Genomic DNA, 26693 nt, shown 5'->3' with positions numbered 1-26693 from the left:
GTGGCATAGATAGCATCCTTCAGCAGGTGTTGGCCACCTTCTCCTCAGTTGCTGTTTGGCAGTACAGCACATCAGGGTTCCAGCTCCCAGAGTCAGCCTTGGGGCACCCAACCCATAACACAAGGGGAGGAGCTGGCAAAACGCTGATGCTGCTCTGCAGGCTCAGAGCTGCTCAGAAAGCACTGACGGGGTTACCTCCTCTGCATGGTGCCAAGCCAACATAAGCTGTGTGTTGTGTGCTGCGGGGGATTTGACACGAATGTGCTTGTGTGAGCATCTCGGCTGCAGGTCAGGTTTGTACTGCTGTCAGTCACAGGCTGCTTAACGGTCATGACATCCTAGCTGCAGCTCGGGAGTGGAGGGAGTGTTTTGAGCGCTGTGTATATACACACGAGTATCAGATGGATTCTGGGAACAAAACCACACCAAGTGGCAGGCTTCTCTTCAGCTTGTCCTGGGTCTAAAACCAGCACAGAAATGATCCCTTTTAAGGATTCACTTAAAGACATTTTTTTTACTGTGATGTAAGATTCCCAGTCTTCAGCATCACACATGAATCAGTGTGCCTCAGCACTGCTGTCCTGATGGTACACAGTTATACGGTGTATTGGTGGTTTGTATCTCTCTCCACATCCTACATTTATAAGGGATTTCCCCAAAAAAAACTAGTGTCTGTACTACTAAGCATAGACATTTCGAATCTGACTTACTTTATCTTGAGAAAATGCTCACTTTGGAAGTTAGCAGCCAGCTGGCTCATTCGTGCTGATCCAGAAACATCCAGCACCAAAATCACCACTGTGTTCACACTGCTGTGAATAATGAGGCGGGTCCCCCTGCCTCTGGGTGTGCACTGGCTCAGTAGGTATGGCAGCCAAGTGCCCTTTAGCTTTTGCAGAAGAATCATCGTTTTGCTTTCACTCTGTGGAAAGAAGAAGAATATAACAGGTCTCTGAACAATGTTTCTTTGCAACTCGGGGGGCTGGGGCAAGGGGAAGCCTGGTTTGTAGAAACATTGTCAGGTGTGATTGGCTGTATATTTGATGTATAGAGGTGGTGTGTAGCTAGTGAAAAATGCGGCAACCACGAAGAACCAGATGAAACTATTGACAGTAAGCAACCGTTTTTCCCAAGGGCATTTGCAGTTGCTCAGCTTAGAAATGTAATCTGAAGGGCTGTGATCAGTGAAACAGGCTGTCGATTCGTGCCTTTCCATTTCGTTTTCGAGGGGAGTGCATTGGAAATTGTGATAAGACAGTGGAAATTACCACCGAGTCCTATACTGTTTAGAGGTCCTATATAACAATGTCTACAAAATCCTGTATCGTTTAGAGGCACTATACAGCAATGTCAGAGCTCTATTTATTGTTCTAGTAAACAAATTTTTCAACCTGTCAAAATAAGCAAGAAAGAGGTTTTCCCCCAACACACACATCGTATCTGTAACTAGTGGTCAGAGTGTATACCTGGGTGAATTCCTTGGGGAATCCTTGCCTTCCTCAGATGATGATGCCTTTCATGTCACTTGGGTGAGGGTTGAGCGCTATTGACTGGAAGGAGGAAAGCTGGTGCAGTTGCTTTAGGGAGTTGGTGGATGATTTAGACTTTTTGCTCATTTGATTTATTGCTCAATTATTAGACTGTGTACTAACAGTGGTGTGTGAGAGGGATGGAGAGCTATACCTTTCTGCCCGATTTCTATTAAAAGCCTGCCGAATAACAGGCTGTGTTAGCAGCTGCTTTTTCCTTTTCATATCCAAGGAAAAAGTGTTTAAAAGCTTTTATACCATCTGAGTTAGGAAGAGAAAGAAGGTACCCTCGCCTCCAGCTCAGCTTTTAGATGCCATCATTTATGTTTTCACAAAGAGCAGTGAAATCCAAGGCCTGTTGCAATACTGGCTGTTATTTTCTTATCTCCTTATTTATGTGGCAGTAGAGAGAGGCTAACTGATGAAATATTAAGGGCTGAGTGTTCAGGACATTTAGTGTATCACAGGGAGTGGTGGGTGAGAATCAAGTGATCAATCAGTTTCCCTCACAGATAATCTTGATGTTGGTCCTGGTGGAGGGAGTGATGCCTTTGGTTAAGAAGGAAAGGTATTTGACACTGTGCAGGTACACTGCAGGGAGATGTAATCTGTGTGTTATGTGGGATAAATTAACTGTACTTTTGCATGTTTGCATGGAGTGTGAAATGTGAAGTACTCAGGCTGCTCCAGAGCTGATGCTGCAGATGTTGGTACAAGACACAAGGAGCATATGAACTGCAGCTTCTAAGAAAACCTGCATTAAAACCTGAACTCTTTCCAGCTGGGGTTTCTGACCAGCTCCAGGGACTACTGAGAGGTTTATATGAGCATCAATTAATGATCATTAATACAGTTATGATTCTTAGCAAGGCATATGTGCTTTCAGCCCGACAGGTGGTGTCCTTCAGGGATCAGTGTTGGGACCAGTCTTGTTTAACATCTTTGTCGGTGACATGGACAGTGGGATTGAGTGCACCTTCAGCAAGGTTGCCGATGACACCAAGCTGTGTGGTTCGGTTGATACCCTGGAGGGCAGGAATGCCATCCAGAGGGACCTCGACACGCTTGTGAGGTGGGCTGATGCCAACCTCATGGAGTTTAACCATGGCAAGTGCAAGGTCCTACACCTGGGTCGGAGCAATCCCAGGCACAGCTACAGGTTGGGCAGAGAAGAGATTCAGAGCAGCCCTGCGGAGAAGGACTTGGGGGTGTTGGTTGATGAGAAAATGAACATGAGCCGGCTTCAGTGTGCGCTCGCAGCCCAGAAAGCCAGCCGTATCCTGGGCTGCATCAAAAGGAGCGTGACCAGCAGGTCGAAGGAGGTGATCCTGCCCCTCTACTCTGCTCTTGTGAGACTCCACCTGCAGAACTGCATTCAGCTCTTGGGCCCCTACTTAAAAAGGACATAGAGCTGTTGCTGTAAGTTCAGAGCAGGGCCATGAAGGCATACAGAGGGCTGGAGCATCTCTCCTGTGAAAACAGGCTGAGAGAATTGGGCTTGTTCAGCCTGAAGAAGACTCATGAGAGACCTCAGAGCAGCTTCCAGTACCTAAAGGGGGCCTACAAATGTCTGAGGAGGGACTTTTTACGAAGGTGTGTAGTGACAGGACAAGGGGGAATGGCTTTAAGCTGAAAGAGGGAAGATTTAGATGAGATACTCTGAAGTTCTTTAAGGGTGGTGTGACACTGGAACAGGTTACCCAGAGAAGTTGTGGCTGCCAAATCTCTGGCAGTCTTCAAGGCCAGGTTGAACAGGGCTTTGAGCAACCTGATCTAATGGAAGGTGTCCCTGCCTGTGGCAGGAGGGTGGAAGTAGATGATCTTTAAGGTCCCTTGCAACCTGAACCATTGTATGATTCTGTGAACTGGTGTTGGAAAAAGTCCCAACCAGCTTGGCTTTTCACACTATATTATAAGAAATGTTCTCATCTTTCTTGTGCAGTTTTTGAACTCTGTCGGCAAGGCTTGCTGAAGTGTCTAAGCAGATAAGCTGATTTCCATTATCTTTCATTTGATTGCTTTTTGTTTGTTTTCAACTCAGTGTCATTAAAAAAAATAAGACCGGCATTATTTAAGTTGCCAGTATTGGATTTAGCTCTAGCAAAAGTGTGTGAACTTAATCACCCCTGCAGAGAATGTAGGGCTAAACTCTGACCTCATGGAAGAATAAATCAGGAACTGAACAAAGATTTTGAGATGTTTTCAAGAGAGACAGAGGTTGCGGTACTGAGCTCCACATAGTGCCAGGAGTGGGCTGACTACACAACAGAGAGAGTAGTCCCTATTCCTCTTCTCTCATTTGAGTCATTTTCCTTCCTCCCAGCTATACTAAGCAAGAAATATGGTCAAATAGAAGAAATCATAGTAGAGTTTCCTGTTTGAAAATCAGACTTGTGTGGGCTTTCTGTTGATCTGAGAGACATTTAAACTCTGCATAGGTAAGGTACCCAGGTGCCTACCATATTATCTGAAGCTTGCTCTTATTTTGTGTCTATGTGATGAGAATCAGGAGGCTGGAAACAAGTCCTAGGTTCACTACTCCCCCTCCCCCCCCCCACCTCCATTCCTCCAGGCTCAAGAGAATCCGAGGCCAGGATCCTCTGTTTATCTAGCAAAATTGTAGGCCAGCACAAATAAAGAATGGACCAGAACTGAAAGTTCCCTCCACACTCAGCCACTAGTTGTAAGTATTTATTGTGAATACTGTTGAATGCAAGTGATTTCTAACATAAATTTCCTTTTGCATTTTGTTTTCCTAAAACCAGTTTCCTGCTGTAAACCAGAAGTAATGTATCCAGTTGTGAATGATGTTGCTTTTATTGTATTCCTGAAGACTTTACAGCTTGCCTCTCATCCCTTTCTGGAACAGTTATAAAAATAAAATGTTTGCAGTGAGGGTCCAATATGTTTTACTGTTAATTTCCATACAGAGACAACCTTGTTTCTATTGAACTGAAGACAAACAATGGTTTTGGTGTCTGGTAGGTCAAGTTCAGGAGTAGAATGTTCAAAAGAGAAAGTAGAAAAGAGAAATCCTTAGGTTTTCCTGAATTATCAGTGGCTTTGATTTTTAACTGATGAGGTGAATATAGTGTATTCAAGGTAAATGTGGACCCTGCTCACAAACGGGTCCTTTCAAAACTAATTTAGGTTATTGCATCTCTGAAAAGTTTGTTGTAGTTTGTCATAATGAGAACCCATTGTCAGCAAAGCAAAGGTGTCTGCTGGACTGATGCTACCTGAGGACTGTCAGGATAGTGGTAGGCTGACATTACTTATGCTGTGGGGTAAAAGCAACTTGGTGCCCTTTATATTTGTCCCTTCTAACCACAGTATAATGGGATATATATATTGCTCTCTGTGGTCATCATTTTGAGCATTGCTTCTTCCACCCCAGAAGGCTTTCATCTTGAAATGCAGGAGTCCATATTTGTTATATTACACATCTTCTTACGCCATTGAAGGACTTCTCACTGCTGTTGCCTGTGGCTGCTTTATGATCTATAGGCATCTCAGCAGGGCTGCAGTTTCTGTAGTGACTGCTGCCCTGACTGCACATGTGGGATGCCCAGGAGACCTGGGCTGTCCAGGAGTCTCAGAATGCCAGGAGGGAGTCCCAGCCTTACAGGAAAAGCAAAAACTTTGTTTGCATTTGCTCCCAAATGCTGACTGACTCTCTTGGTACTAGTTAAATTAAAACTGTTTTAATCAGTTGCAGCTGTATTCAACTTGATTGCTTTGAATACACATTCTTAGCTATCCTCCCCAGCATTCATCTGTAGATGTGTTAATAATATCTGTAAAGATAGAGAAGGGCAATGTCAGGATTATCTGTATTTGTGCAAATGGATTTGTGCATCCATTTGGAGGTCCAGAGTGTAATTCATCAGTCATTTCTGTGTGCTTGAATCCCAAGAGGGCAGAGTCACCTCTGTCTCCCAGGTCACAGTGACTTAACTCATCAAGTCACAGAGTTTTATACGGCAGTGCTTGATGAGCACTGAGAATAGGTAGCTGTTATTCACCTGATAAGTGCTGTCCTTTCTGCTTGCAGGTCAGAATACAGCAGGATTCTGGTGCATCATGAACATCTTCCCCTTACGTAAACATCCAGTGACTCAGGTTTTCTTCTGTCCAGAACTAATGAAGAGATGCTTTAGGGAGAAAAATGAGGTGCAATTCTGCAATGGGTTGAGGACAACACTGCTTTTAAGATGTTCAGAGCTGGCTAAGGTAAAATGGATGCCATAAAGCTCAGGATAAGCTTGGGATTTAGAGGGTCTTTTAGGGGCACTTTAGAGCTTTCCATTGCAGGTGAGAAGTAGCAGACAGAAATCCTTCCTGTCATACTAGGTGTTTTGTTGGTTTACACCTGGAATAAAAGCAAGATAAGGCCTTCTTGTCTGAGCGTGGAGGGGAATTTCAGAATGTAGCAATGCTCTGTGTGCAGCAACACTACTATGCCCTGTACATCTGTGCGCCAGGGAAGCATGAGTCAAGCTGCTGGCTTCCACAGCACTAGCCTAGGGACTGGAAGCAGCCCTGTCTTCTGAAGGGCCTGAATCTGGAAGAGAATAGGTGAGCATGTCCTCAAGCTCCCATCCACAGCCAGGGACTTCCAGCATCTCAAGTATGAGGAAGTGAGTACCAGGGTACTGGCCTCTCTTTCCACATGCAAGGTACACATGAAATGAAAGGTGATTTCTCAGAGCAGAGGCAGAAGGGCAGAAGTTTCATGGGGTTTGGTAGTGCATGCAATATTGTGTAGTTCTTGTCTTTTTCACAGGTTCATTCTGGCACACATCTTTTGGTAGAACTCGAGTGGAAGATTTGAGGATGCAAGATTAAGTGAGGCAGGATTAGATATAGCTCATTTACCAGACAATTGATGGTCAGTGAAAGAAGGTAATAGCTTACCGTGGTATGTTTTAGGACAGCTGTAGGTGAAACATGTCATGGCACCCAGAGATCTGGCTTCCCAGATGTCTGTGCTCATTTTCATATGCAGTCATTTCAAAAACCCGTTCTATAATTTTTGTTCTGTTTCACCTTCTTTACTACAGATGGCAGCCCCATATATGCTTCTCAGCCCCAAATTTGAAGGCTGAGGGAGCATGCTTCCATTTGAATGCTGAGTTTTAGAGGAAAGGGCAAGGGGTTTGGTCAGTTATGTTTTGAACCTTATCCAGAACTTAAGCCAGCAATTAGTTTTCAACTCTGTTTTCAGGGGAAACTAGGGGCTTGAGTAATGCCATATGTGGTGTTTTAGAAATTGTCAAACATTGTACCTAGAGCTATTTTGATAACAGTTCTATTTGTTTCACAGTTACCGTTGCCTCCTTGCCGTGGTGATTGTCTCGCATGAATACCAAATATTGCTATTGAAAAACAGGTGTAGTTAAACTTAGGTAAAAATGAAAGAAACACTGCCAAAGCATAGATGATAAACTGATTTTAACAGAACGCTTTTCAACTCTTCATCTGATATTAAAAGTAGAGCTTCAATTAACAACAGTGAAATTGCTAGAAGTTATTTGACCATATCCTTCAAAATTCAAGGAAGAAATGTCCTTGTTCAGTGAAAATTAGTTTAAACTACTGTTTCACTTGGCATGAAGTTTGGGTTGGTGCTGTATTTTTAGATGATCAGGAACCCAGTCCTGATTGTCACCTGAGAGTCACTTTTCCTATCTGAACCTCCAGACGGTTTCAGTATGGTTGTTGTAAGAACTGTGCAAGGACTGCCGGGCCTCTTTTTTAATCAACATCATTCCTTTGCTTTCCTGTATTGGCCTCTCCAGAGCGGAAGGCTGCTTATCTGCTTGAAAGGAGTGGGAACTTCTTTTTGGTGGAAAAGCACAGGGAGAAGATTGAATTTATTTTCATTTGCAATATAAGTAGGAAATTAATATAGCCTTCCAGAGCCAGAAACCAAATGTATTAACTCTTTACAGACTTCCCTGCCAGAACCCCTTATGCCGAAACTCTATATGGGATATTTTTAAGGGAAATCAATTGCATAAGTGTTGGGGGAAGGCAAACCAGACAGCTGGCTACAGCCTTGACTCCGTCCAGCAAGCCCAGATGGGTTCCCCAGTGACCAAGGTCAGGCATGCTGCATCTCCTGGGTACTTCAGTTCCTACTCTCTCTCTCATCCTCTTGCCCCTCTCTTTTCAAGCTTGTAGCTGGGGTTGGCAGTCCTTCTGTGCACTGACAAGGATGCAGGGAAAGAGGTGGGCACAGGAAAGTGTCTTCCAGGTGTACTTACCACATGCTAGTTGAAGAGACACATGTGAAACCATTTTAGATTTGGGAGCAGGGTTGCTGCAGTAATTCTGAAGTCTGTTTCAGGCTTCATATTTGAAGATTGCAATAAACTGTTTCCCTGAGGAAGCTGGGAGCCTGTTCATCAATCTGAGCTAATTTTAGCCAGGACGCACTTCCATTTCCCACACATTTCACACGTAAATGAGTCTAAGCGAGAGAAGGTGTGGATATTATGAACAAGGTCCTAACTCACAAACTTGGGGCTCTTTGGACACTGGTATGTGTAGTAATTAATTGTATGGCCAGATCAGGTTTGGCAGCCTCATCTGGTTGAAGATGCCCTTGCTCACTGTATGGAGGTTGAACTAGATGACCTTTGAAGGTTCTTCCAACCCAAACTATTCTATGATTCTGCAAAGGGATTGAGGTGTCTTATTGCAGTGCCCTCAGCTGGACACTGGAGAGTGCTTCAAGTACTGCACAATGACAAATTTCACTGAAGCGTGATGGTTAGTTTGCAGTAGTGAGCGATTTCAGATTGCCTGTGTCATTCTGTCTTCTACCATCTTTCCTTTTGTTCCCTATATAACTATGCGTCATACTCCCAACAGGAAAACCTGGCTTGCTTTGGTTGAAGTATGTAAAACCCAGCACTGTCGTTTACCCACTTTTTGTAATAATTTTTTTCTTAAAGGTTTCTCTGTAGAGGCTTTTACATTCATCACAGTGCTATTCCTCATACTTACCTTTCATGCTACTAGGAGACAGACACAGTTATACTTCCACATTACTGTAATTGTTGCTGATGCTGCCCTGTTTAGTTAATGTCACTTCTTTCTGAGTAGTATTCAATTTGAGGAGTCTGTCTGGGTTTACTTTTGCTGAATTAAAAAAAAAGCAAGACACATTAACATGGTTTCAAAGAGGTTTAGGGAGAGGGAAACCACCACATCGCAGTGCATGAATTAAAAAAAAATGCAAATAGGCCCATAAATGAAAATCAGGAGTTGTTTTTAATAGTTTCATCCCTGTCAATGCAATATTTATTGTTTTGCAGTCCTCCCAAGACTTATGAATATGCTTACTTGGACTCATTGGATTTAAAATCAGGGTTTCTTCCATGCAGTGGAGCCAGGGTGCGGGAGCTGGCTGAGTTTCAGCACATCCTGTGAACCTCCCTTGTGTTCACATCACCAGCTCTGGCTTCCCCTGCGTGGGGGCACGGTGACCTCCAGCAGTGTGTCTGGTGAGATGCACCTTTTAGAGGGGGAGTTTACATCTGATTTGCTTCTTTTAGGGAGGGAGTTTACATCTGATTTGCCAGCTTGGCGTCAACCAGGTGTTGGAGGTGTACTCTGCAAAATATGATGGGTGGATTGGCAGAAGATTTAGGCTTGTAGACATGGATTTAGATGTGTTTGGCTTGTCTGTGATACAGGTGGAGACAGCAGGGTAAGGCAGACCACGTAAGGCAATGTCTAGTCTGTGTTTCTTTAAAGTCCATACTCAAGCGTGGGTCTGGATCCACTCCATAATGCTGGGAGCAATGAGGTCCTGTGTCCGTGGGCTCTCCTCCCTGTGTTAGGGCAAACACTGAGGGAAATGGCTCAGCTAAAGCAGTGAGGAGATGGAAGTAAAATAATAAAGTATTATTTTTTTTAAGTATTAAAATACATAAAACTACAGCAAAATCTTGCTCTTTTTCTCCCTTCAAAAATGTAGATGGGCCATGAAGTGTCATCAAATATTAAAGTAAGAGTTAAAAATAGTTTCACTTTGTGCATTTCCCTTAATCTCTTGTCCATGTTTTATTTCAAAATTACTTTTATTCTATTACTACTTTGTCTCCTCTGCTATTGTATTTAAAAGCTGTACAAACAGAACTACAAAGTGCCGTTCAAACCGTGAAGCAAACAAAGAAGAAATTTTTTATTTAGAGAATTGTTTTATTTGAAGTCATTTTAAGTAGCACATAATAACAGCATACTTGGAAGTCAGAGAAGTTTTTTGTGTTTAAAAAAGAAAGGTTGATTGTATCTTTTAAGGACTGTTCATATAAATACTGTGGTTCTTTACAGTAAGAAACATAGTCACACAGAATCCTGTGCGGATTTCTGTTGCTGGAGGGCAGAATAACTTCCCTAGAGTTCAGGGAGGCAGGTGGTTGCAGCCCCACAGAAGAATACATATGCTGCATGGCAGCAAGCTTGAGAGGAAATGTATAAAACCAGATAGGTAGGAGTTGGTTCTCGTTGCCGTGGTGTTTGGACATTGGTTACTTCACCTGTCAGCCATTCTTTCCCTCTCTTCTGGAGACCTGCAGCCCTAACCTGTGGCCAGGTTCACCCCTGGATGGCAGTTATGTCCCAGTAGCATATGGGCAATAATTTTGTTGATTTTATCAAGGTTTCTGGCATTTGTGGCTGAGGAGGAAATCTCCAGGCAGTGAAGTGTGCATTATCTCGTCAGGCATGCTCCAGGTAGCCTAAACCCCACCAAAGCATGCTGCCAGCTGGCCACTGGGGCTTGGAGCCGCAGGTTAACAGCAGGAGCTCCTCAGAGATGGGTGCTGCTCCCTGCTCCATCCTCAGAGCAGCCACAGAGGGTGGTGCCACTCCTGCTTCCTCTGTCCCCAGGGCTGGGGAGAGGCAGTGGAGTTGCTCCATTCCATAATGAGATTCCCAGCTCATGCAGGTCAGTGGGAAGAGGGTCTGGGGAAGATCAAGGTTGGTTGTGGCTTCTTACCTAGCTGGTAAGCTCTTTGCCTCAGTCCCACTCTACCTGCCAGGCTGCAGATTTGCTCTCAGAGATGCTTAGCTGCTGTAAAATTTGTGGCAGCTTAATGATTATCTCAGATAAAGGGTGGGATGAGCTCTCCACATCAGTTTCCCTTGTAGCTTGTGCCAAGCTGTGAATATAAAATGTCAGGTTCTGGTTATAAAAGCACTCTGTCTGCTATATACGGCATACTTCCCTTGGTATCCTTAAACTAACTGCAACAAAGGGGACCAGACATGCATATCCATTTTAGCTTTTCAGCTACTAATGACATAGTAGTATTTTCAGTGACTTTGGTTTTATCGTGGTGCCATTACCGCCAGTGAACTACTGTAGTTGAAAGGATGTTGGCATATCCTTCATAATTTGGAAAATAAAATATCCTTGTCTCCCTCTGGCTGAGTGGTTAAATCACACTGCAGTGGCCCTACTTGATAATTTTCTCATGAAAGACTCAAATCCTAGGGTTAATTAAAGCATGCAATAAGTACCTAGGGATGCATACATAAATGCTAACAGGATTCTTACCACATGTCTACGGAGGCAAACATCACCATGTATAGTTTATGTTAAGCTGAGGACAGAAAATCCTTAGATCTCTTACAAGGCAAAATTTTTACATTCTGTGGCAGATGTAGTAAAAAAAAACATCCTCAGACAACAACAAAAAAAAAACCACACAAAATCTGATAACAGTGATATGTAAATATATCATATATCCCTTATAATCACAGGGATTAAACATTCTGGGAGATTGCATAGAGCTTCGTATTTACAGGAATCTTAATGCCCATTCCTATCAGAGGAGCCTCGATCTAGGGTCAGAAAGCAAGGAAGGCTGCTGTGTTCAGTTGAAACTATAATCTGGCCAGTGCTGCAGGCCAAAATATTATGGAGAAGAACTGCGTGATCTGTGATGACAGGTGATCAGAAATACTGTTCAACCTATTGCCTAAAAGCCCTGGTTCCAAGAGCATCCACTCTCACTCACTGTGCACCCCTGGCACTGGCGCAAGCACTGACTCAGAGGCAGGGGTGCCACCTCCCGACTTCCACCCTTCTCCATGCTTGGCCTCCATTTTCCCTGAGGTTTGTTTCTCTGTAGTTGCTTGACCCTCTTTGGTTTGTGCTGGTTAGCTGAGGGAATGGGAGGTAAATGGATAAAGTAACCTAGAGCTTTGGGCAGAAGCCCTCATCATTCTTCTGTCGGCTGTTTGGACCCTTCTGCAGAGGGTCTCCCTAGCCCCAGATTGCCTAAATTTAGGTCTGCACTCCTGTAACTGATTTTGTTCCATTTTAAAGAGGTTAGGGTTTGTCTGCTTGAAGCAGAGCCTTAGGAGATACCCTGATACCATCTGCTTTAAGCATCCAAGTTGGATGCAATTCAGAGGACAGCGTTAGCAGCAGCAATTCACTGTAACTTCATTGTAGAGAGGCAGGTGTCTCTACACAGGCAATTCAGGTCATTCATGTCAGATGCTTAAAATAGGAGACAGGCAAATTCAGAGTGCCTGCTTTTTTCACCTAGTTCATTGCTTACGTCTGTTTATGTCTTAAATATGATTTATCCTGAAAGAAACCTTGTGCTCTGTTAAGATTGCCTGCCCGATGTAAAAAAGTAATGCCTCCACAGCAGATCATGACTGCATGCCCCTTACAACACATGTGCCCCCAGCACACGCACACACTTCATACCTAAGTTGCCTGGGATGTGCTCCTGTGGGATTGCCAGGGAGCCAATGGGGGGAAAGGGGAAAGCAGGAGGCTGCTGGGCAGGACCAAGTGCAGCCACATCGCTTTTAAGTGAGCGGTGAGGGGCTGGTGGCTGGGCTCATTTAGCCCAGATGGTTTTTGAGGCAGTTTGAGCTATTGCCTTTGTGGAAACATGTTAAAATATAAATGAAGAAATGTGTTCCAAATAACACAGTCTCCGCAGGAGTGGCTGTAGTGGCAGGGAACCTAGTTCCTGATTTATTTGCAGATGACTTTTAAGTGTGTCCTTTTGCGAACAATTAGAAAAAGGCTATTTCTTCAAACCACTCCCTGGCCTCTTGTGCTTCCATGTTTGTTCCCTCACTTTGGAAGTGCTCAAGGTGTCACTCTGTATAGCTGTGGTCTAGTCTTCAAACATTTATTCTACCCTGTGTTGCGGTGCTGCTTTATATGATGATTGCTGGCCTTGTGTTCAGTGTCATAGTAGCCATTCCATAGCAGCAGGATGAGGGAAGGAACATGTCAAGCATCCAAGAGAGAGAGAAAACACAAAGCCAGATGTGGAAAATTCTTGATACGGATGGCAAATATTTGACAGTGCTTTGTGGTGACCATTGAGTTCTCCCTGATGGAAGGAGAAGTAAAGAAACAATCACAACAGTGGGCAAAAATTAGGAGCAACTCACCAGTATTTAACAAGCGTTTGCACAGACCAGTTGTGTGCAAAAGGATGCTTGTGGCAGCCTGGGGAATTCAAGTCAGACCTCACAGTTCCTAGGTCATTCACAGCCACTGCATTCACCTGGGGAAGAGATAGGAATGATGGAAAGAGTCTGGAAATTATATATGTCCTTCTTGCTTCTCTGCTTCCTCTCTCCTTTTCCCTTCCCTGTACATCTGGTTTCCCCCCATCCCTCAGCAAGGCTGTAGGAGCCACTGAGAAGCCATCAAACTCACCACAGGCAGCTGCGGAGGCGTGTGCAGGCAGGGTCATGGTACTTGCTCTCTGCCAAGGGACGTTCCTCATTTGGCTTGGTGTGAGGGTCTGCCAGGGGATGCCACCTCATGGTCTTGTCACTGGTAGGTGAAAAGCAAGGCTGAACCCAGGTCCTCATACTTGGGTTTTGAAGCGGTTTTGTTCATTCTGGCCTGTTTTGGTTAAAGTGCTTTATTTTGCATTTGGAGTTTAATTGCAGCTAGAGGTACACATCCGTCCCGCTCACTAAACAGTAGAAGTCATTTTTCAGGGCACTCTGGGTTCTCGCACCATAGGCCGTGCATGGGCTTTTGGCTGCCAACAGCATGCACTGCCAGCTACCCAATACTTGGATCCTCAGGGAGGAGGGAGGAGGGCGAAGGAGGGGCTGTCAAGACTTTGGTAGTCACAACCCTTTTGCACCTATAAGGAGGCTAAGGCCACAGTTCTGTAACACCAGCTCTTAGGCTGCTTGTGGCAGTGCATGGTCTCCCCACATGCTAAACCGTGGCTCCCGTCTTTGCACACCACCTCCCCAGGAGTGCTGGAACAAAAGAATTGTAGTGCTGTGAATCAGCTCAGCCACAGAGATGTTTCCGTGCTCTATTTGCACCACTCCAGCCTGAAGCATTATTAGTTTGAGAAGGGCACCCAAACCAGCTTAGTCCAGATGGGCCTGGTGTAGCCACAGCCGTGCCCCATAGAGGCTGGGCTCTGTAGAACCCTTTGGCTGTCTCTGCCCTCCAGTGCTGTGGCTTGCAGGGGGTTCACAGGCCCTCCAAAGCCATGCCGGACCTATGCTCTTGGGGCTTGGGGCTTGCAGGACTGAGGTCTCAGTGGTGGTGTTCAAGCAGCTGTATGAGGATGTGCCTGGGTCCAGCACAGCAGGCTGGGAGGCAGAGCTGGCACATAGCATCTTGGCCCCCCCCCCCATGGCAGTAGGAAGAGAGCCCTCTAGAAGGCTCAGTAGCATTTCTCATGAGGAAGTATTTTGATGGAAACGTGCCCATTTGTCTTGCAAGTCCAAATGTGCTTGATGCTGTGTGTGTGCAGCCTCTGGCCAGTGAGTGTTTAAAGAAGGGCAGAATAACCTTCCTTTGACATTGGCTCGATCTGTGGCATTTTCCAGGTAGTGTATTAACTGACTCTGTTCCAGAAGAGTAAGCACACAACAATGTTTCAAGCCATGCCCAGTCCTTTCCATGCAAAAGTAAGTGCCGCTGGAAGCTTGTTCCCACCTTCCTTAGGAGCACTTTCTAGGTGCCCACCTGTGTTAACAAACCTGAAGAGTTCAGGACTATCCCCCATACTGACAAGCACGGTTTCTCAGACTGGCTGGTTTATCCTGCAGGTCCCTTGCCGGGTGCTACTGACCTGTAGAAGTGGAGGAAAACTGGGTTCAGGAGGGAGCACAGTGGAAGAGATAAAGCCTGTGAAAGCGTGAAATCATGAGTGCCACTGGAGGCTTTTAGCCTCAGGACACCAGAGTGTACATGAATTATTGAAGTTATGGCTGTTAATCTTTGCGTTGTCAGCCCTTCGGTAAACAGTGAGCAGGTGCCGTGCATCCACAAGTCCTGCGGAGCGGGAAAGCCCTCCGGGGAGGGAGCAGAGAGCCTTTGCAGGGCTCAAAGCAGCTTCAGCTGCATGACCTGCATCATTGTTGGTTCAGAGGGATATTGCTCTTCAAAAGCCTGTGTTCCTTTCTTTTACAAGAGGTGACATGCTTTAGTAGTCCGTTAGGCTCCCTCAATAGGTTTTCTTGTTTATATGCAATTAGAGTGAGGTCAAAGCATACAAGACAGACAGTAACATTAATAGACATGCATGGAAGGTTTGCTTACCTCTCAGCTTTTGGGGTTTCTTGCTGTTGCTGTGTGTAAAGTACTTATAACAGAATTTGTAAACAACTGTGTACCAGCTGAAACTCAGTCACATTATACCACCTCAGGATGTGCTGCATGGCCTGTCTGTTCTCCTGACAGTCAGGATTTGGGGAAGAAAATCCACTGTGTAGTAACAATTAAGAGGGTATGTGTTGAGTAATTGTAGACATTGTTCTGAAGATGATACTCCTGCGCCCTGTATTTTATCTCTGTATCCAGAATGCCAGACAGAATTTTAAAAGTGAGTACATAAATAAATTCCTACTTCAAGGCAAAGTAAGGTGACTCTTCCAGGAGCCTGCCTTGCCGTTTTCCATCTTCAGAGGTCTCTTAGAACAGCTCTGAACATGTATAAAACTGGAGATCCGCAAACTCCAAAGACAGCCACATTTAGATAAATTGAGAATTGAGTAGAAAAGTTGGCCTTTTGATGATATAGTTACATTGCTAGTTAAGATGCTTCTGGAGCAGTAGTATCTTTCACACTGAACAGAATTTTTGCCTTGGAAACATTTTATTGGAAACAGAAGCAGTTACTCCAACTCACAATGCCTAGCAACTTTGGGGGAAGGCTGATTGCTGGGAAAACCCCATTAGAACCAGTTCAGAAAAGCCTTGCATGGTTGGTGTGGCACATACCAGGTTGCTGCCAGTTCAGTCCCTGCTCTTGAAGAAACTTGTTACAGGTGAAAGGCTTGTCTCTGTTGCACATTTAGTCCTTTTCTGTCTGCTCAAACTGCTGGAGGAAGACTATGGCCCTGCTTCACAGGAAGAATTTGTTCTCAAAGATGCAGCTGCAAGGCTGGGACCTTAGAGGTGGCAATTCATATATTCTAGTACACTTCCCAAGTCAGATTTTGAACGGTTCTACTAAGAATTCTCCGCAACAATTCATCTGAAGCTGTAAAGTATCAATGTTTAGCTCAGAAAGCTAAACATTTTAATAATGATTACTAGCATTTTCCAGAAAAACACAATTCTGTTCCACAAGCAAAGAATTTCATAGAAGTTCTTTTCCAGGACAGGAGGGTGGAAGTGCATGCCTGGTCTGCTTCTGAAAAGGTACCTCTGGTGTTTGTCACCTGTACCAGCTCTGTGTTTCTGTCTGCCAACCATGATTATGTGATTGCAATTCTTACGGAGACAGGGACCTAAATTTTGAAACCAGTGGATGGCAGGAAAAGTAATTATCAGCTGTTCGAGGGATCAGTGGTGATTTCATACTTGTGACTCATTTGTTTTCTTAAAAGGAAACCCCAATTTTCCCAGAGCAAAATCTTTGTGTCATTCTGAGACTTTGCTACAACATAGCTCTCACAGGTAGCACAGGTCTATCTGGATTAGATGTGCTGCATGAGAAAACAACCCTGAGTTTTACCAGGTGGGTGGACAGGAAAAAAAAACACCAACTTTTTGTCAGTCTTTTGTGTCGCAGCAGCTGGATTCATTGGTGCTATAGCAACACACCACATGATGAGGTGTATTAGATTGCGCAGAGCACCAGGGGAAAAAGGAGCACAGCTCCTTGCTGAAGGTAAAGGTTACACTGGAGTTTCTGCTGGAGAGCTGGGGAAGGTCAGATGCTCCAGTTCCCAGCACATGTGCTCAGCGAAAAGGAGTAGGGGCGTGTGGGGGTATTAAACTGCAGAACCAGGTAAGGTACAACTGCATCTATTAACCTGAGAGCTTACCCTCCTCTGTGTGGCAGCACAACTTCCCAGAGAGTTTTCTCTTAGTTTTTCCAAGTATTTTCTTTTAAAGTTAGTTTGCTAACGTGACAGTGTGAATACACTGACAGTGGTTTAAACTGTTACAGAGACTCTTACTGCAGAGAGACCAGTCTTACAGATCAGGAGGTGATAGCCCTCAAATCAGTGCAAAAGACTAGGTAGATATTTTGCTGTTGTTTCAGCTTTACTTAAAGGTGTTGAACAAGTTTTGGGTTTGTTACTGTCTGCACAGTAGTTCAGAACATCTCTCTTGTCAGTCAGAACACAGGGCTTTACCTGTGATTGTTGTTAGCAGTACTTTTTAACTATTGCTGTCTTAGCATTTATTAATATTTCTTCCTCTCTCCGTATCAGCTTCATCAGGGTGCCTGAGTCTTCTTGGAAATGAATAGTCATGTCATTTCCTCCTTCAGATTTTATGCTGCCTCCCTAAAATCTGGCAGCTTTGTTAATGCAGTCAACTAAACTTCAGTGCACCTGTTAAGATATGAAGTGGAAACAGTGCCACAGGATGTTTTTTATACTGTTAACCATTTATCCACATACAGTTAAATAGAAATACAAATGTCATCGTTGAATTTGTAATGTTTATTCAGACCCATATCAAACTCAAAAACCTATTTACTCTCCTATGTTCTCTATGCACCTTTTTTGTTGCTTTTACACATCACTAGTTTAAATGTGACTGGCTTTCAGGCTGCATCCGTTACATGGAAGAAGACAACAGTACTTTAGAAAAAGAGCAGCTAAGTGACCAAACCTGTAGTGGAGAGTGTGGAGAGCGTGGAGAGCATGCCTGCAATTCAAGTTAGATGATTCAGTACTTTTCCTGCTTCCCATGAGGTGTTTCCAACATTTTGAATACTTTCTCTTATCTGAAACTAGAACATACTTCTTCCTTATCACTGCACTCCTGTTTTGTTTTTTTTTCACCAAATAGTTGGGTTTTTTTTCTCCTGACAGTATAAGAGGTGGTCAAGAGCCTCAAACTTTCTCTCCATAGGTGATTCTGCTACACAGATAATAAGAGTGAGAGGCAGAAATTCAAGTGCCTTTCATGCCTATTTAGGAATAGTAGTGAGGTTAGAGTCTTATCTACTCCCTGGTTCTGTCAGAAAGCACAAGACAAATGGTATGGATGTGCAATCCATGGGAAAAGCTCCAATGTGTTTCATGGTAGATAGATAGATATGAAGTAAGGAAAAAGTGGCCTAGCCCACTACTTCTTCATAGGACACAGGAAGGGTGTGCAAATATGAAGCCTTTCTCCTCTGCTCTATGTAAAAGTTTTCAAGCAACCTTTCTGTTTTTTCAGATATATTTGTATCCTTGGTGATCCAGTGTTTAAAAGCCCTCATTGCCACTGTAGGCAAATTGGAAGCATTCTTGTGGAAACTGAGGACTGATGTGAAGGTCAGTCTTGCCCTCACTCACCCCTTTTAGTGGCAAGAGACAACAGCCTGAGTTACGGTATAACTAAACCAAATGTGAGTGGTAGGCAACTTTGCAACAAGAAATGCTGTAGGGACTGCATGGTTAGAGCTCACATTTAAACAAGGTTCCTCTGGCTGTAATGAGGTGACTTTAACAGAGGTGAAGAAACCTGCCCATCAGGTCCCAGGAGAGGATTTGTGAAATAAGCAAGTATATAAATGAGCAGCCTGTTAATGATCCCAGAACAAGGCAGGCTTGCAAAGAATTGAGTCGTGATTTTTGAAAACAACGATTCAGAAAGGATGGAAATCTTTAAAGGGGAAGATTAGCTGTACAAGGAAAAACTCAAACAAAGTTGGACCATGATTTAGCTCTGATTCCACCAGTTCAGGCAGAGCAAGGAAAATCCATATCCAATTATCTAAGAAATCAAAGTTAATCTATCTAGATTTAGGGTCTTTGTTCAATTGTGTGAATAAGGAATCTAATTCAAACACCCAAGATCACTTTAATACAGCACATCCGTTGTGGCCCATAAGGCACCAGGGATACAAGTGATTCACAGCATGGTATCACTGACACACTGTCACAGAGAGGCACTAGGCATGAATTTGTCCAGGGAATTCAAAAATCAAGGAATCTAGGTAGATGAGACAAAGCACCCCCTAATAAGTACTTCCGCTTCCATGAGTTTCGTTTGTCTTTGGAGTCACAGTTGTGCTAGTTTACTGCAAGGACTGGAGAAAAGGAAGTGAGAGGCTTAGTTAGGGGCTTTGTTTTTAAGCAACAACAGCAAAAGAAGGTAGAAAAGAGTGTCTAGCTAGTCATCTTTGCTAGATTATAAAAAAGATTAGAGATTGTGGAAATACGGGTATGGAAAATTATATTCTTGGTGAAGTCTGGTGAACAGAAGGAACATGAGTGCTGTCACCAAAGATAGTTTTCTTCACCAAAGGGTGTTCCATTGCATGATTTTTTAGGATAATACTGGGCTCTACAAGTGTTCTTAAAGGTGACAGTTCTCGTCATAATATAGTGAAGAATACTGTATTTTCAAGTATCACTTTGTCCATTTTAAGGGTTTGTGAGTACATATGAACCTTTCCCCTTGGACTTCTGTTCCACTTACTTTCTACTGCCTCATTAATCCCATCGAATCTTCTATAAACCCTTCAAAACAAGGGACGGTGTATTGTATGTCTGTAGACATTCACATGTCTGCACAGTGTGATATACCTAATGCTCACTGAAACATCTGAAAGGTGTATTAAAGCAAATAATATTTCTGTGGATACATCTTGTACATGACCCAGCGTACTACTGCTGGTAATTCAAAAGAATTTCACTGCGCAATTTTGCTATTACGATTTTACCCAGCTCACTAATGTCAACGAATTTATAAAGGGAGATCTCATCTGCCCACTCCTACAGATTAAGTCACACAATTTATTGACATAATAATCTTTTAACTAGCTTTGGATTCATGGAAAACAGTGGGAAAAACAAGCTGACTCCAAAAGAAAAAAATTAATCCATTGGACTGCCATGATGTGTGTCAGCCTCTGAGAAGAAAGAAATCTGGAATCTTGGTTAGCAGGAATCAAAACAGACACCAAATTTTAATGCTATGTAATATGATGCTAAGCCACTGTCCATCATATTGAAAAGATCATGGCAGTCAGGTGAAGTTCCCGATGACTGGAAAAAGGGAAATATAACCCCCATTTTCAAGAAGGGGAAAATGGATGACCCAGGGAACTACAGACCAGTCAGTGTCACCTCTATGCCTGGCAAAATCTTGGAGCAGATTCTCCTGGAAGGTATGCTAAGACACATGAGAAACAACAAGGCACTTGGTGACAGCCAGCATGGCTTCACTAAGGGGAAATCCTGCCTGACCAATTTGGTGGCCTTCTATGATGGGGCTACAGAACTGATGGACAGGGGTAGAGCAGTTGATGTCATCTACCTGGACTTGTGTAAATTATTCGACACACACATGTCCCACACGACATCCTTGTCTCTAAATTGGAGAGACATCAATTTGATGGATGGACCGCTCAGTGGATAAAGAGCTGGCTGGATGGCCGCACGCAAAGAGTTGTGGTCAATGGCTCAATGTCCGGCTGGAGACCAGTAACGAGCGGTGTCCCTCAGGGATCGGTGTTGGGACCGGTCTTGTTCAACATCTTTGTCACTGACATGGACAGTGGGATTGAGTGCGCCCTCAGCAAGTTTGCCGATGACACCAAGCTGTGTGGTTCGGTTGATACCCTGGAGGGAAGGAATGCCATCCAGAGGGACCTTGACATGCTGCTGAGGCGGGCTGATGCCAACCTCATGAAGTTTAACCATGCCAAGTGCAAGGTCCTACACGTGGGTCGGAGCAATCCCAGGCACAGCTACAGGTTGGGGCAGAGAAGAGATTCAGAGCAGCCCTGCGGAGAAGGACTTGGGGGTGTTGGTTGATGAGAAAATGAACATGAGCTGGCTTCAGTGTGTGCTCGCAGCCCAGAAAGCCAACCGTATCCTGGGCTACATCAAAAGGAGCATGACCAGCAGGTCAAAGGAGGTGATCCTGGTTAGACAAAACCTTGGGTGGCATGGTTTAGTGGGAGGTGTCCCTGCCCATGGCAGGGGGGTTGGAACTAGATGGTCTGAAGGTCCTTTCCAACCCTAACTATTCTAGGATTCTATGTTTTTATGCCTTGTATGTAAATAGTAAACGTGGGCAAAATTCCAATCCTGAACAACTTACAGTGACTAATTGATGTAGGAATATGTGCACCAGTAGAAGCAGGCCAGTACCTCAGCTGTCAGACAACTGAGATATTTTTCTAAGGATAAATATGTATAAGAATGATTACAGTAGCAGATGCTAACTCTAGGAGCTTGGGCTCCGCATCCAAATGTTCATCTGGCTCAAATCAAAATGGGCAGAAGGATTTCTAAAGGGAGAGCTAACATCTTCAGGGCCACATTTCACATCAGGTGTGGGTGTACTGACAGCAGTCTAGGGTGTCTTCATCACATGCACAGGGTGCATCCACTTAAAACGATTGAACATGGAGAACTGAAGTAGTCTGTTCTCTTTGGAAGGAGGTCTGCTGTGAAATCATCCCAGGAGAAGCTGATTCACAAGCACAGGAATTTGTGGCCTTAGGGTGTTTATCTTGGATGCCTGTAGGGCTAGCTCTGGTACCCGTTTCAGCATTATGGGTGTGCTCACACAACAACTTGTGGAAGATGAGGCTCTGATTCTGGGACTGCCATGGCCACTCATGAGAAAGGGAGGCTTATATAGGAATGGCTCAGGGACAGATGTTAAGCTGCCACCTGGCTACATTTGCCTGTGGTCAAACTTCCTGTAATTCTTCCTCTGAGGAATTTGCCTTCAATATCACTACGTCCCAAGTGCTCACAGTTTTTGCGAGGCTCTGCTACAGAACAGTCACAAGATGTTAGAGCTACCCTACTCTCTTTGCATGTTCTTTTCTGCAGCCACGAACCATGGAGAACTTCTAAGTTTACTGCAGAGCAAAAGAATCTGTGCAGCCTCCTGTTTCCAGTAGTACAGTCTCTTAAGGAAAAAATGCCAAATGCCGCGGACACCCTGAGAAGAGATTTTCTATCCCTGATGGAGCAGTAAAGGTTCATCCAGAAGAAAAGCACTCTGAGGTGGGCAAGGTGGACATGCAGTGCAGAGACACTTAACCTTAAGAGACTCATTTTGGAATATGTGAGATGATTTCTTTCAGTGAGGAGTGAACTTCCTGTGAAAGAAGGAGAAAACACTTCTTCAACAAACAGCTCAGGGCATCCTGTGGCTCTTGGAGATGTTAGGTCTTCGAGTGGAAAGGGAACATAGCTTCTTCCTACAGATTTGTCCCCAGTAAACTTGCGCTGACACAGACAGCTCTGGCTCTGAACATCAAGGACTAAAGCTTCCATTCAGATCCTATACCAAGGAAAATTTTTCTCCTACCTCTTGCATCACGGTCAGGCAGTACTGATTAATTAATCTATGACAAGACTCCTCCCTCCCTGCTTTTGTGTGTGCATATACACACAGATGCACAGACAGACATAACTAAAGTGCCTCATGTACATCATTAGACGCAAATAATTGAGTTTAGGTTGAATTGCTTTGGTTTTCATGATTTCCAAAAAGATAAATGACAGAAGAAAAGATGAAACACCATGAGCACTTTCATTAACGATAAGTGACCTAAGAAATGCTATCGCATTGGGCCAAGAAGAGTAAAACAGGCACAAACTGTAGGTCTCCCCATCCTTACAGGAAAATAGCCTATTAAGTGTGTGAAACTGTGCTGTGCTTCTGCCATGCTGAAGTAACTGTGGCTGCCTCTGAGGCTGACCACTCCACGCTCACTATGAGCTGCAGCTGAATACTGGACTGAAAGCAACTGGATTTGCAGGACTGAGAGGCACAGTGCCATCTACTTACTAACTGTAATTAAGAACGTTATTTCTAACAAACACATTTATGTCGTGAGGTGAACACCAAAATCCTGTTCGCTGTCTTAAGTTGCAGGTATTTTTCTGCGGAGTGTTCCTTAGAATGAAAAGTGGCAAATTAGTCTTTCAAGCACCCTTTGACAGTGGCAGTGAAACTGAGGATGCCTTGGGGAATGCTAATACTGGAAAACTAGGAACATCTTATTTATTAATTCTGCTGAAGTTAGCAGAGAAAAGCAGAAAAATAAAAGTTGGAGTTTTTTTCCCTTTCCGTAACCTCTAGGCTTCAGAAATGCATCACACTTCCTTATTGTCAGTTTGCTCAGGAAATAAGAGCTGACACCTCACCTAAGAATTTATTATCATTCCAGTCAGACTATCTTTCACTTCTATTGAAGATTTGGATTTTTACCAGCTTTAAATTATATTGAAAGTAGGCAGACGAACATTTAAATTAAAAGGTTAATTGAAACTGAAATATTGCACTGGCACAGTTAATTTGTTTCAGTTAAAATACTTTTTAGCTTAATTGAATATTTGCAGAACCAAGGCAAAAAAAGTTGTGCATGTGTTTCCACACACAAATGTACTTGTCTTCTAAAGCTAAATAACCACTATTAACTCTTAAACCCAATAATCTGTAAGAGTATGTTTCCAAAGCAGTGAATGTTTTTCTGTAGCTAGAGGCCAAGTTTGTTACAGTTTCCTATCAGTCACCAGTTTCTTTTATGATTCTCTAGAATTTATGAGCACACTGAAGTCTTCAAAGGTGTCAAGCGAAAAAGCTTATCTTGTACAAATGCTTGGGCCAGGAACCACTGGTAAGGTCTTCTGCCTGATAGATGGCCACCAAATATCTGACTCTTGTTTTCTTTGTAGACTTCTTGAGACAGACCAGCAAAATCCTCATGTGGAAGAGGTGTTAGGGAAATCTGTCTGCCTTTTCTTTTCCCTGGTTGGAAAGCGGTCAGGCTCTGCTGGTGGCAGGAAAGGGAAACAGTGATTCATTCTGGCTTTCCTGGAAGAAACCAGATTTCAGTTAGTTGGCTTGTCAAGGGTGCCTAATTTAGCAGCACAGACAAATGGAGACTTTTTTTTTCCCCTTTCAAAGAACTGCATTCCAAATCTAGGGGGCAAATTCAACAGCAGTAGTAACACCAAAATTAATCAGATTATGTCTGTATGAACACAAGGCACTTTTTAGACAGAGCAAGTGCTTGCAGTATGTTCCAAAATAAGGAGTAACAGGTTATTTAGAATATGGTTAAACATGAAAAACATGCTTTAATTGGATTATTTTAAAGAAGTTGATGTTTGAAAATATCTAAGTTTAATAAAAGCGATATTGTGTAATTTCCTACTCAAGGAAATGTTATAGCCCTAAATAGCAACACAAATGGATTTTTTTCTTCTCAATAGATGAGACTATCTAATAGATGGACTATTTTAAATTCTACTTTATCCCCTGTATTAGTTTTCTGACAGCATTTCCATCATTGGGCTTTAGGGAATACACTTAAGCACTGAGCTCTTGAAACTACAGTAATTTTTAATCTTTATCAAGTTACCAGTTAGACCTTGTTGGCTTTATGAGGTCTAAAATGTCTCCAGATTTTACTAGATATTTTGCTCATAACAGCATCTGCCTCATGTGCTGGGACAGTATCATGCCAAACCCACCAGTTTGTGGCAAGTGGGAAGGACACTTTTATCCCCCAACATGGGTTTGTGAATTTATGCATCTTCGCAGCACTCAGGAGAGGAAACATTAGGTAGTCTTGAGTGCTGAGGTGGATACAAAGGTCATAATGCCTCCTGTTCTGCCACAGGAAATGTGGCTGTAGTTCTCTTCAAAGGTTATTATTATTCCACCCTATAACTAGCTGTGTCAGTTCTGAGCAACTTAAATATCCTATTCATGTAGCTTGAGAAACAAAGCTTAGTCCTTTGGCCTCTAATCAAGAGAGTTACTGAGAGATTTTGGTCATCTTTTGTCAGCCATTCTTTGCTCTCCTTGTTCTGTGCACACCTCAGTAGTCACCCAGCAGGTGCTGGGTGCTCAAATGCTTCTCTGCTGCACTGCTTCAAACTGATGTATTGTTCATGAGTAGGCTGACCAAAACCACATTGTTTGGGGTTTATTCTGTGAGCTCGGTGTATTTGTTCCATGTTAGAATCGTAACTCTCAACCTCTGAAAACTCTGTATGCAGAGGTACAATTCAGTGTCTTCAGCAGGCTTTGAGAATACTCCCAACACCTTAGCGTGAAGGGCACTGATAGGTACCCCTTAGCTTCCAGGCTGTTCATTTATTGTATTTTCCTTCTCGTCTGGTATTCTTATTGCTTTCCTTTGTCTGCTTGCCACCTTCTTTTCTCCCATCTGTCCTATTCCTCCTCCATCCTCACTATGTATATGCACTTTTTTGCCTCTGTTGTGCTATTCCTTGGAGCAGACTCACATTTTGTAATGGCCAGATGCTCTTCCTTCAGATCCTTCCTTTAACATTTATGCAAGGAGCTTGTTTTTCTAGCTGTCATAACTGATAACATTGCTCCTTTTCATTGCCTATAATTGTTTCCATATGCCTTGTCTTCTGTTTGTCCTGTCTTTGGTGTCGAGCTTTTCCTGTGTTCATGAAGCACTGCTTACCTGTACAATTCTCAGTGAATGTTGATTGTCATCAGCCTTGTGGCTGCAATAATGTTTACACTTCATATAGGGCCACTTGCTGATGTTATTCAGAGACATTAATTGGACTTCACCCGCACTGCTTCAAATTGTTCCTTTGATCAAACAAACCTATTTTGTGTCCTATGTATCTGATTGAAATGAGGCATTGCCAGAGCCCAGCCAGCACTTACTTCGTGTTTGTTAGCGGAAAAGTACTGAAACTGAGGAGCTTTCCCTCTGGTAGACCTTTCCCAAAATGAAGCCCATGTCACTCCTGAAAAACAGTTGGTCTTGGGAGAAGCTGTGAGTAAAGTGTGTGCCTTGATCCACCTGCCTCTGGTTTATGTGGTTGCTGTGTGTACGCCGCTGGGCTGCTTCTCCAGGTGGCCCACCACGGTACCAACCAAGATTTGGGGTGTTGGCATCATTGGCCTTCCATCCTAATCTGGAAGGTGTCCTTTAAAGATGCTGGCGGCTGTGGCACCAGGTCTGGGCTTTTCTCTGTAGGGCAGCCTCAGGAAGGCTGTCAAAAGTTGATGGATGCAAACCCTAAAAACGCATAATAGTTTTGAATAACCTCTGTATCCTCATGTACTGGAGACTTGGGAGCTTCTTCCCTAGCTGCTAAGGTAATGTGAAATAGGGAAACAAGTGTGGTTTCTGCAACTTGAACAAAGATTTTTGGAAAGGAAAATATCTGGGTGAATTAACAGGAGGTGATTATGAGGGATTGTGAGCACAGAGACAGGGGACTACCTCCTTGTGAAAGAAGAAATCTCTTACAGCTGCACTGTGTGTAAGGATATGAAACCAGCTCCTTCCATGCCTTCTCTTACATGTTGCTGCATCTCGCTGCTGAGTCTTCTTTGCAGAGTGATTTTATTACAGTGATATACTAAATGCAAGAAAACTGAGTAATCCAGAGCTATGATTAGAGAGGATGTTTTAAACTAGCCATTAGTAGGGTTTGTTGGGTTTCTTTTCTCCCAGTTGGTAATGTAAAAGCCTGTAAATAACGTAAATAACCTATAAGACTAAAAACAGAATGAAGTAATTACTCATTTTGGTCAGGTTTTGATCTTTAAGAGCCTAAGTCTGGCACAGTGGACCTTCTAATGGTTTTAAAGCAAACAGATCTGGCCGCAGCAGGAAACCTTGTGCCTTTGAATCAGTGAGCACATTGGGCTGGTCAAAGTGGTGAAGAGTCATCCCATGAGCCAGAGCATCA

At 43.6% G+C, this 26693-nt stretch overlaps 1 protein-coding gene across 27 annotated transcripts in view; it reads left to right on the top strand.

Annotated features, from left to right (window-relative positions):
- DTNA (dystrobrevin alpha) overlaps positions 1-26693 on the top strand; it is a 233011-nt gene that overhangs the window by 84485 nt on the left and 121833 nt on the right. Inside the window, exon 1 of one of the 27 annotated variants that reach the window (XM_062633461.1) lies at positions 16675-16804. The exons of the other annotated variants lie outside the window; for them this stretch is intronic. The gene's annotated coding sequence lies outside the window, so the exon portion shown is untranslated. Of the gene's footprint in view, positions 1-16674; positions 16805-26693 lie in introns of those variants that run through there. 27 annotated transcript variants of the gene reach the window in all.

This window comes from Pezoporus occidentalis, unplaced genomic scaffold, assembly GCF_034315485.1.
Source record: "Pezoporus occidentalis ecotype Australia unplaced genomic scaffold, CSIRO_AGI_Poc_V1 ctg4, whole genome shotgun sequence".
NCBI lineage: Eukaryota > Metazoa > Chordata > Aves > Psittaciformes > Psittacidae > Pezoporus > Pezoporus occidentalis.
This window is presented reverse-complemented; position numbering and strand designations above follow the sequence as displayed.